The sequence below is a fragment of the Acanthochromis polyacanthus genome, chromosome 19 (genome assembly GCF_021347895.1).
Source record: "Acanthochromis polyacanthus isolate Apoly-LR-REF ecotype Palm Island chromosome 19, KAUST_Apoly_ChrSc, whole genome shotgun sequence".
Classification (NCBI taxonomy): Eukaryota; Metazoa; Chordata; class Actinopteri; family Pomacentridae; genus Acanthochromis; species Acanthochromis polyacanthus.
The window spans coordinates 2,381,351-2,393,252 of NC_067131.1; positions in this window are offsets into that span (position 1 = coordinate 2,381,351).

Genomic DNA, 11,902 nt, shown 5'->3' on the forward strand with positions numbered 1-11,902 from the left:
AGATCTTAGACTGTCTACAAAGGAACACAATATTTAGTCACAGATATCTGGAACTGAATGATTTAGTATTTTACTTGATGATCAAACAACAAAAACCAGATTTAAAAAAGAAAACAACAAAAACAAGGCAAAATATTACACAAATGAGACACAAAATGACAAAAGTGAGAAACAGTGACAAAAATAGACACGACCACAAGTGAGACATAAAAATATAAAAGGACAAAAACAAGAAAAAAACAACAAAAATGAGAAAAACAATTAAACTCAGACCAAAAAAGACAAAAAAAACCAGCGAAAAGACAAAAATGAGACAAAATTACAAGTGAGAAACAAATGACAAAAAATGAGACAAAGAATAAAAGCCAGACTAAAAAAGTCGAAAAACGAGACAAATTACAAAAATGAGACAAAATGACAAAAAATGAGACAGATGACATGAAACAAAACAAAAAGAGACAAAAATAGGTATGAAGCAACTAAAAACACCAAAAAAATGACAGACAAAAAATGACAAGAAACAAAATAACAAAAAATGAGAAACAATAAAAGTCAGACAAAAAAAGTCGAAAAACGAGACAAATTACAAAAATGAGACAAAATGACAAAAAATGAGACAGATGACATGAAACAAAACAAAAAGAGACAAAAATAGGTATGAAGCAACTAAAAACACCAAAAAAATGACAGACAAAAAATGACAAGAAACAAAATAACAAAAAATGAGAAACAATAAAAGTCAGACAAAAAAGTCGAAAAACGAGACAAATTACAAAAATGAGACAAAAAGACAAAAAATGAGACAGATAACATGAAACAAAACAAGAGGCAAAAATTTGACAAAAAAATGTACGAAGCAACTAAAAACACCAAAAAAAATGACAGACAAAAAACGACAACAAACAAAATAACAAAAAATGAGAAACAATAAAAATCAGACAAAAAAGTCAAAAAATAACAAAAACAAGATAAACATTACAAACATGAGACACAAAATGACAAAAGAACAATGAGAAATCTAGTATTTTACTTTATGATGAAAACCACTTGTCATGGTCAAAAAATTATTTAAAATTTATAGTTTCACAAACGTACATTTTGCAGTTTTTGTCTTGTCTGTAATTTCTACAGTTTACAAAGTCGTCCCACGGGCTGGACCGGATCCTCTGGTGGGCCACTTTTGGTCCGCATGTTTGACACCCCTGTCATAAACAGTCAGTTCCATATGAACACAGCACATCGACGCTGAAAAACTATCCTCCTCATTGCATGAATCACCTGTGATGCATTTGAAAGTAGAGACGGGAATAAAAGGTGGCATTGCCGCCTCGAACAAACTTAGTGAATACGGTGATAAAAGTCATGCCGGAGGCTCGGCGCTTAATTTCTGAACTTTACAGAGGCAGGCTGCCAGGAAGACAATTCCCTCATAATGGACCCCCACCAGGCGCTTTGTCCACACAGTAATTGGCAGTAGCCGCCACATGTATGTCTGCTGTATGAGTGGGTGGAGGAAGAAGTCGTGTTTGTCACTCAGAAGATAAACTTTGGCTGGTGTGACTATCAGTCTCAATCCTGGCCCCCTAAAAAAACTACATTCCTACACAATTACATCTTCAAAGAAACATATTTCCTCCAGTAAAGGTATGGCTTTGATGACGGTTTCCAGTCTGAAGTCCATGTAAGGAGATATGAAGGCTACAGCCGGCTGCTTTAACATTTAATAGTCAGACTCCGTATGCATCACACACACCAGTAATTCAAGCCTTCCTGGTTTAAAAGAACATTTCCACAGCGTCACTCTTCCTCTTAAATATCCATATCATCATTTTCCTGAGGACAAATCACTTAACCTTCCTGTTGTCCTCATTTATGGGCACCAAAAAATATTGTTTGTCTGAAAAAAAATCCAAAAATTCAGCAAGAAAAATTCCCCAAATTTCTGAGGATTTGCAAAACCTTCAGGAAAAAAATCCCAATCATTCCTTAAAAGTTTCCCTTAAGATTTATTTTTTTTAAATTCCCCAAATTTGGCAAGAAAATTATTGTAAATGTTTTCAAAAAAAAGAAAAAAATCTTCCAAAAGATCCTAAAAATATCTAAAGTAATTACATATATATCAGTAAAACTTCTAATAGATTCTTTAAGAACATTCACAAAAAAATAAACCAAAATTCAGCAAATTTCACTGGAAGAAAAATTTAACAATTCTCTTTTTTTTTTCCACTAAAAAAACGTTAAAAAATTTCCCAAAAATGTTGAAAATGTGGACATCAAAAGTTTCACTGTGAAAACATACTTACTTTTTCCACATTTTCAAACAGGTGAATTTTGACCCGCAGGATGACGAGAGCTAATTCCAACCAGTTCAAGATATCTTCAATTCGCCTTTATTCCAGTCTAGTTTTAAGTATCCTAAATTACACTAGAACTATATTTGAACTAGAACAGTGCTGTAGACATCTTGAGTCAAAATGTAATTACAGATATCTTAAATTAGAGGGTTCACAAGGCAAAATGACATAGCACAAATCTGTAGCGACGCCAGAAGCTACGGCAAGTCGGAGGTGGAAGAGGCTTTGCTTTTCCAACATATTGTGCCAATTTCTGGGTACTAAACCACAAGTCTTTAACACAAACTCCTTACTGATGGGTTCTTTCTATTTCCCTGCATTTTCCAACCATCTTATTCACCACAGCAGCTGTTATCTTTACTGGTAGAACTGGTCTGACGCTTTGACAGACCAGTATTCAATGGGAAATCTTAATATGACTGGCGTTAAGCACAACAGGTTGGACCAGTCCTGACATCCGAGATATCTGCAAGCATTATTTTGAATAAAAGCAAATATCTCTAAGTGATGTAATAGACATAATGATGCCTAGAAAATAAATTCTGACTCGTAACAGTGTAATTAAAGCCGCTGTTGATGTCTTTATCCTACACAGTTTAACAAAGCAGACACGGGTCCATGTGGGTCTATTACTCTTAGAATTATTTTAGGGTTTCACTTGTTTGTTTAGGTTTACGCACTAAAACTACTCGGGTATATTTAGGAAAGATATCACGCTTTGATTACAACTTTTCACAATAGATGTAAAATTGCTTGGTTAGGTTTGGAAAACAGCAGTTTGGATAAAAAAAATGACCGTTTTAGAGCACATCTAAACCTCCGAAATGACAAAGTTAAGCTGATTTCAAACATATGTAAGAGAAAATCCATTTCCCTCAAATCCTAAAAGAGCAAATTTAGTTTTAGGGGTTAATTAATGTTGCTTTCAGGGCTGATAATAATAAATGCTTTGGGAACAGATATATGTAATTGAAATAAAAATTAAAATCTCGGTGTAAAAAAAAAAAAGTAGAATACTTCATTGAAATTCTTAGTTTTTTATGGATGTTTTTCATATATTTATAAAGTAGCCAGAAAAGATACAACCCTTTAACAATACGTTTGAAGCTTCCAAATGGCAGAATTAGGTTGATTTATGACCGATTACAAACAAACGTTTCCTGTCAAACCTGAACAGATTCTAATTAGTGTTAAGGGTCAATTGATTTGTATTTTTCAGGGCCAACACTGCTATTAATTATTAGAACTAAAGGAGACCAATAACCTTTTCTTTTTTATATAAAAATATTTGCAGTAAAATTTACACTTTGATGTCAAAAACAATGAGAACAGCACAAATTCTAACACAAAACTTCCCTGAAATGCCTTTTTAAGTGCGTTTTACATCATCGGTAATCAGTCTAGCCCCGTTTAGTTGTATAGGAATGTATTTTTCCAGTGCTTCTTATCACTACCATCATCATCTTCAGGCGATTGTTCGGTTTATCCGATCTCTGTCTTTGCCAAAGCTGCTTGAACGCACGGTGAAGATTAACTTGTAATACACCGAAGAACTTGGGAAGGTCAGTCTACACCTTGCGACCTCGCTCAAACGGGACGCCGTGCAAATCCGCCGCCTCTTGACAAGATAATTTGCTGTGTTACGAAGCTCGCTGGCTGCCAACTCTTTTTGTTTCTCGACGTATTAGATTCTGGGGGAGGGGGGCGGCAGCTGTTAGCCGGGCCCAGCTGTCAGCGATGGCTGGCAGAGATGAGAGGGGAGGAGCTGATTTTCAACAAACCTGTGCATACACGGTCCCAGAGGAAAGCTCACTTTAAAGAGTTCCCTCCGAAGCCCAGACCAGATGATAACTGGATGTCTCTGTTTACCTCTGCAGCACACTGGCAATCCAGCGCGCTCATTAATTCTGCTAAACGCCGCGATGAAGATGAACCGTGACTGACTTGGCAGATTGAGATTTGAAAATGAAACGCGACGGTTGTGAGAAATATTCCAGAAACGTTTACACGAGACGTCCACAAGCTGCTGCGGTCTTGTTGCGCTGCGTCCAAACACAATACATCAAACTGCACAGGGCGAAGCGAGGTCGAGTTGGGTTGAATATGATTTACAGGCCAAGAGTGGAAGAGAAGCCTCAGTTTTGATGGAATGAAAATTAATTCACAACAATTTTTGCATATCTCCAACCCCCGCAATTATTATGCATGAAGTGGAATAAAGTTGTGGGGCAGCTCCGTCTAGACTGCCTCTGCACGCTGCGTTATTTCTCAAACCATACATTAGCACAGATTGATTTCCGTGCCCTTCGTTTCCTGTGTTTGGAGCCTGGCAGGAACAGTGTGGTCGCTGTGGAGACCGCTGGAAGCCGGGCAGCATTATGCTTAATGACCGAGCTAGTGGACGGACATTTGAAGTCTGTTGTTAAACCGGATGCTTTTAGCAACACTCACCTCGACTGTTGCCAGAAACTGCTTTGCCACTGGAGCAGTAGAGATGGCAAAGTTATAAGGTGTAGTACTACATGTTCCGCTTCCCCCCGCCACTACAACAATGGAATTCTGCCCATCACAGCTTCTGCCATTTGTACTCCGGCTGGCAAAAAAATGCATATATGCACAGCTCTATTGAGAAGACAAACACAAAAAATCCCCACAGGACACAAAAATAAAAAGCCTCTCCAAGCCTCTTTCATGTACAACTTCCAATATTTCCCCCTGAATGAGCGATTCTCTGCTCAAAGCCAATGCAGCTGCCTCCAATCTCCAGTCCAGAGTGAACCGACGAGTCCGGCTTCAAAGCCACCAGCCGAAAAACGCTTTAATGAGCGGAATGACAATTAGATTAGCTTGTAGCTATAAGCGCACAAGTCAGCAGACGATGTGGAGGATTCCCATTGAACCAGTCGGTTGGTTTTTTTTGTACCCGTACATAACTCCATGCAATTTAGAGCTGGAGTGTAAATAAAGTTCCAAATCAAGGCCAGAGTCGATAACTTGACCGTGTTCAAACATCTAAATAATTTCTTTAACCGTCGTGTCGTCCTGCGGGTAAAAACTGACCCGGTTTAAAGTTTGAAAATGTGGAAAAAGAAATCTATTTTCACAGTAAACCTTCTGATGTCCACATTTTCGGGAAATCTTTGAACATTTTTTGGTGGAAAAAGAGAAAAGTAAAAAATGTTTCTGAAGAACATTCACCAAAAAAAACAAACAAAAAAAAACTACCAAAATTCAGCAAATTTCGTTGAACAAGAGGGTTAAAACCACAGGACCCAGTGTGTCACATTTAAATAGTTGCTAATAATAAACCATTTGCAGTTACCAGAATCTGTACAAAACAAAAAATTCTGCATTTTTCAGCACAACTGAGGAGTCATCAGTGACTCAGCTGTGACCGACAGTCCCAAGACAATAATTCAGGGACCGTTTTATGCTGTGAGCGTTGGTGATTTTCCCACACCTTTAGGGAGTGTGATAGCAGTGACAGTTTTGACACCATTTCTAAATCTATCGGTCAGATCACGACATCAGGTTGTCATATTTCACCAAAGATCTCACTTTACACAACACATGCACATTAAGTTGTCATTAGGTCAACTTTTACACAGAATATGCCCAGAGATGTTTAAACTTTTTACTCCACATTTTACCCTTATTATTTAGAGATAGATTTCATTCATATTGTACTATTCTGTACTTTATACATATGTTTTACTTCTCGTCTTCAGTCTAATAGCATTTGCCATAATTATCATCTTTTACTTTTAGCACTTAATACCCAAAAATATTTCTCTACACAACTGCCAAAAAAAAGAAAAAAAGATTGAGGTTGTTGCTGCAAGTTTGTGCTTTTCACCCTGAATTCCATCGTCTACTCCGGAGAGCAGTGACAAGAACATAATCCCTCACTGGCGTCCCAATTAACAGGGATGCATGACTAAACCAGAGGTGGTTCTACCCGGAGCTGAGCCCCAGTCTGTGTGGGAAGAGTTCTGTGTTTTGTTCCACTCGTGCCCAGATAAGGACAGTCTGAGTGTTGGGCATTAGACACAACATGTGATGGGAATGAGTCCAATCGGAGCAGCTAGAAAGTTTCTCAAGCATACCTGAGTCTTTATCATCCATCTGTTAGCAACTCAAGCAGTCTGTGGCGTCTGTATTTATGCTTAACCTTGTGAATGTTAAGCAGTTTCTGGGCACTTCTTTTTTGCTCCTGTCACATTTTCCCAACATAAAGTCCTGCACCTCTACTGAAACAATACAACCACAGCTAGAAGTAAGGGAAACTTAAACATGTCTTATGTATAATATGATACAGTTACAGTGTCATAAATCCCACAAAAATTGAATTTCTTTGATTATTCATTTTTTATGAACTATATATATATATATATATATATATATATATACACATTTCGAACTTGGGTCAAAATAAAAACAATACATACATATATGTATAATTTATACATATACTACAAAATAAAATAAAATTGAAGCTATGACATCTTTTTTTTGTACTACCAATAATCAATTTCATAACCAGATTTTGTTCTAAAAAGGGTGTAGGAAGAAGTAAAAGAACTTATGTAGTCCCACCCCTTATTCCTTATCAAAATGCATCACTAAATTCACCCTGAAACACTGTTCAGGTCACGGCCAGTCATTAGTTAACAACAAAACAAAACAAAAACAGCAGCGAAGTCAAAAGAATAACAGCATAAAATACAAAAAAAAAACAAAAAACATCACAGGATACACAACACTGATGTTACTGATTTTACCCTTGTTTTCTATTCTCTTTCCATTATAGATCTGTTTAATATTTCCATTTTAAAGATGTATTTCAGCCTACCTAACTGAAAACATCTAGAATCAACATGCCCATATGTGTTACCAATACTGGAAAACAAATGGTGACTCTGAATACTACAAATATTTTACTACTTTCATTTTTAATTCATTTCCATCTGTTCTGTGTAAACACAGCCTGCAGTTCAGCCAAATAGTCCCTGAATTATTGTCTTGTGACTGTTGGTCACAGCTGAGTCACCGATGACTCCTCAGTTGTGCTGAAAAATGCAGAATTTTTTGTTTTGTGCAGATTCTGGTAACTGCAAATGGTTTATTTTTAGCAAATATTTAAATGTGACACATGGGATAATGTGGTTTTAGTGAAATATCATAATGTAATGTTTTCCTACTACCTGTCAAAGTGACTTTAAATCACTAAATTCACTTTAAATCACTAAATTCACTTTAAATCACTAAATTCACTTTAAATCACAGTGCCTTGAAATGAGTAAATACTGTATATTGAATTTTAATTTCATTTAGTATTCAGTAGATTTTAAAATTAGATTTTTTTAATACTATAGTATTGCATAGCAAGATTTTCAGAGTATATACTAACCTGTATTTTTAATGTTACAAACGTGCCTTTTTGTTATTTTATGTTGTATATAAGCTGCTGAACACTTGAATTTCCCTCGAAATTAATGAGGTACCTACCTACCTATCAATCCATCCAAACAAATCTAAGTGTAGATTTGGATAATTTTCCCGACTGAACGGCTCATCACAGATCAGTACTCTGAGCACCATCAGCAAGACAGAAAACCAACATTTTTTTATGCTTTCACAGTTTTGGACTCTGGTAAATGGTGTAATTTTGGCGATTTTTTAAAATAACATGTCTTTCAAACTCGCCACTGGCTGATAGGGTTCAGAGGGCTGTATCAAAGAACCAAAGTGCTCACTACTAGCGTCACTCTCTCTGAGTATTCCAGCTACTTTCCAAAATAAACTCCTGCCTCATCTGCTGTGAGTCTTCAGTGATTCTGTGACTGTGCATCCCAGTGGAGCCCCAAACAGAAACCAGCCTTCACTACCACGAGGACGACTTACAAACAAAAGAAACAAGATCAAGCCAGGGAGGACAGCTCCCCCCACAATTCAAACAGAATTTATCCTGCCACCTAAATTGGTCTTCGTCACAGCTGGCTGTCAGTGTTGGCGTTTGTGGGTTTCAGCGTGTCAGATCTGACACGGCTCTCTCTTTCGGTAGCTGTGGGCTGCAGCTAAACCGCCCACGCACCCCACGAGGGAGCAACCATCTTCTCCACATCCCCTCCACCAGCTTGACAATACTGATCATTCTCATCGTCATCATCGTCGCCTGCGGTACTGATTGGTCAAAGCATGACTAATACTATTGGATTAAAATGCAGCCGCTTTACTGTAACAAGAGCCTCAGCTGTACAGAAATGCGTAACCGCAGCATCTCCCCAAGTTTGCATTGGAGAATTTACTGCAGCACATTTCATGACATGCACAAATGAAGGACCAGAAGTCGGTGCTTTATGCGCCCGGAGACATTTTCATGTTTCCACATCTCCGCACCAGCGACCAACACAGGAGCCGCCACGCAGCGTCAATCACAGGCTGACAGACCCTCGCTGCAGGCCAAAGGGGACAAGCCAGCCTTTCTCTGGTCCAGGACCCTTGGAAATTACAGGATTTCTGCATTTTTGAATGGCCTGCAACGAGCATAACATCTATGTGAAGCTGTCTAACCCTCGTGTCGTCCTGCAGGTCAAATTTGATTCAGTTTTAAGTTTTAAAATGTGGAAAAAATATATATTTTCACAGTGAAACTTCTGATGTTCACATTTTCAACATTTTTTTGGTGGAAAAAATGTTAAAAATGTTTAAGAACACTCACAAAAAAAAATCAACCAAAACCCAGCGAAATTCGCTGGATTTTGGTTGATTTTTTTTTGTGAATGTTCTTATGAGAATATTAGAAGTTTTACTGATATATATGGAATCACTAGATATTTTTAGGATTTTTTTTGGAAGATTTTTACTCATTTTGTGAAAATATTTACAGGAATTTTCTTGACAAATATGGGGGATTTTTTAAAATAAAACTCTTAAGTGAAGCTTTTCAGGAATTGAAATTTTCACCCTGAAGGTTTTACAAATGTGGGCAATTTTTTTTCTGAATTTTTGTTTTTTTTCCAGACACGGGCACAAAAAATTTTTGTGCCTGTAGATGAGAACAGGAGGGTTAACTTGCAGAAAAGCCCACAGAGCGACATTCATTTGTAACGTGCAGGAGGTGAGAAATGAAAAGTTTCACGCATATTAACTCCTCAAATAAAGAAATTCCTTTCTCGCCCTCTAGAATGCGAGTAATGCAGCCCGTTGCAGCAGTTTATGGGATGATTATAATTCATGCCACCTCCTAAACGCCACTCTCAGACTGCGTTTCTTTTGTATGAGGCTCAGCTTTAAAGCCTGTGGAATCTCCCAGGAAGAAAAGAGCCAGTGTCATGCGGTCACAAGGCGTTTTTAGTCAGATAAAAAAAAAAAATTGTGTCAGCACTTTCTGCCACGAAGCGAGAGGCCGGCGTTCGGAGCTGTTAGCCTCTTCCTCAGAGGAGAGTCGGGGTTTAATGGGACTGCTCTTCCACTCCATTTGCCGGCTTGAATCTTACAGGCCACAGCTGCGTACATGTGATCCAGTGACTGTCACTCCGCATAGCTCTCTGCAGCGCCTTTAACAGCTGACAGAGGCTGCTTCTCTCCGGGCGAACACATGAAAAACTAAACAGACTGCAGGGGCGATGCATGCGGGTGAGACAGCAGTAAACAGTGGTAATGAGGCAGCAGAGGGAAGGTCACCGGCTGTTTTTTAACTCCTTGCTTTATTTAACGGCTATCGAAATCACCCCACCGACTCCCAGCACAGCCACGGTCGCATTTATTCAGACTACGGCAACACACGAAGGTCTTGCTCCGAGTTTGGATCTATTTCAGAGCCAAACATCAATTTCATGGCTGGCTAGTCGCAGAGTAATTACAGATGGCCTCAAGCCGACGCATCGATCAGTGCTCGGGACACTCCTCAAAAAATAAGAGACGGCTCCTTGAAAAGACGACAGCGCCACCAGCAAAGTTATCACAGAAACTTACAAAGAAAACACAAGCGGGGGCAAATTAACCCTCCTGTTGTCCTCATTTACAGGCACCAAGGAGTATTGTTTCCTCGTCGGAAAAAAATCCAAAAATTAAGCAAAAAAAAAAACTCCTCAAATTTCTGAAAATTGGCAAAAATCTTAAGAAAATTCCAATAATTCCTTAAAAGATTCCCTTAAAAGAAGCATTTAAAAATTCCCCATATTTTCAAAAAATGAGTAAAAATCTTCCAAGAAAATCCTAAAATATCTAAAGTGATTACATATATATCAATTAAACTTCTAATATTTTCTTTAAGAACATTCCCGAAAATAAAATCGACCAAAATCCAGTGTAATTCGCTGAATTTTGGTTGATTTTTATGTGAATGTTCTTCAGAAACTTTTATTTATTAGCATTTCTTTTTTCCACCAAAAAATGTTCAGAAATTTCCCAACAGTGTTGAAAATGTGCACATCAGAAGTTTCATTGTTTCACAGATTATTTTCCCCACATTTTCACACTTTAAAACGGGTCAATTTGACCCACAGGAAAGTGAGGGCCTCTGGTGGCCCTCTTTTGGGGGCATCTTTTGGCATGTCTGGGTCACTGCAAATCAACAAAGTTGTTCTAATGACCTGTATCTCATTAAGACATATTTCCATTCTGATGGTAGTGGTCTCCTTTATCCATTAGACACAAGTGGTCTGGGATTTTTGATGAAAATGACACGAATTTTACATCTGAAATCACCAGATCTCTCCTCAGCAGGAGATTTTGGACCAACATTTCTGACAGTTTTCTCCTCCACCATCATTCAAACACCAAATGAGGGAATATCTTTAGGAATAATGATGTTTGTTCCTCCACTAAAGTTCCAGAGACTTGAAGAATCAATGCTGAAGTGCATTGAAGCTGTTTTGGCAGCCTTTCTAAGACACTCCATGTTGGCTTTTCCTTTTATTTGTCACCCATCTGTATTTCCAGCACGGTGATGAAAGTTTTCCTGAATAAACAGCAGAGTTATTTCACAGCACCAAGTCTTCTCTGCCAAAAAGATGTGCCACTAATGGGTGTTGTTGATGCTTGACAGTTTTGAGAGAAATAAAGTGTATGAGCACAAAAATGAGCTCATGAAAAAGTTATTTGGAGCTCATGATGACATTCTAAACAGGTTATGAAACATTGGTAGAGCATGTTTCAGTCGAGTCCAGCAGATCTTGTTTCACGTGTTCGAACAAGCTGAAAACCCACAAACGCTTTCCCAAAACGTGAGATAAAATGCCAAGATGGAATTTACTGAGAACCATGGTTTACCTTCCTGTCAAATGTGAAACCAGCATTTCTTGGAATTCATCCCAAAAAGTCTAATTGGCAACAGCATAGATTTAAGGGATTAAATAAGAAAAAAAAAACATTAACATACAGTTTAACCCTCTAAATGAAAAAATATGCCATCGGGTTGAAAAGGCATGTTATCTTAACCCTTCTGTTGTCCTCATTTATGGGCACCAAAAAATACTGCTTCCTTGTCTGAAAAAAAATCCTAAAAATCAGCAAAAAAAAATTCCCCGAATTTCCGAAAATTT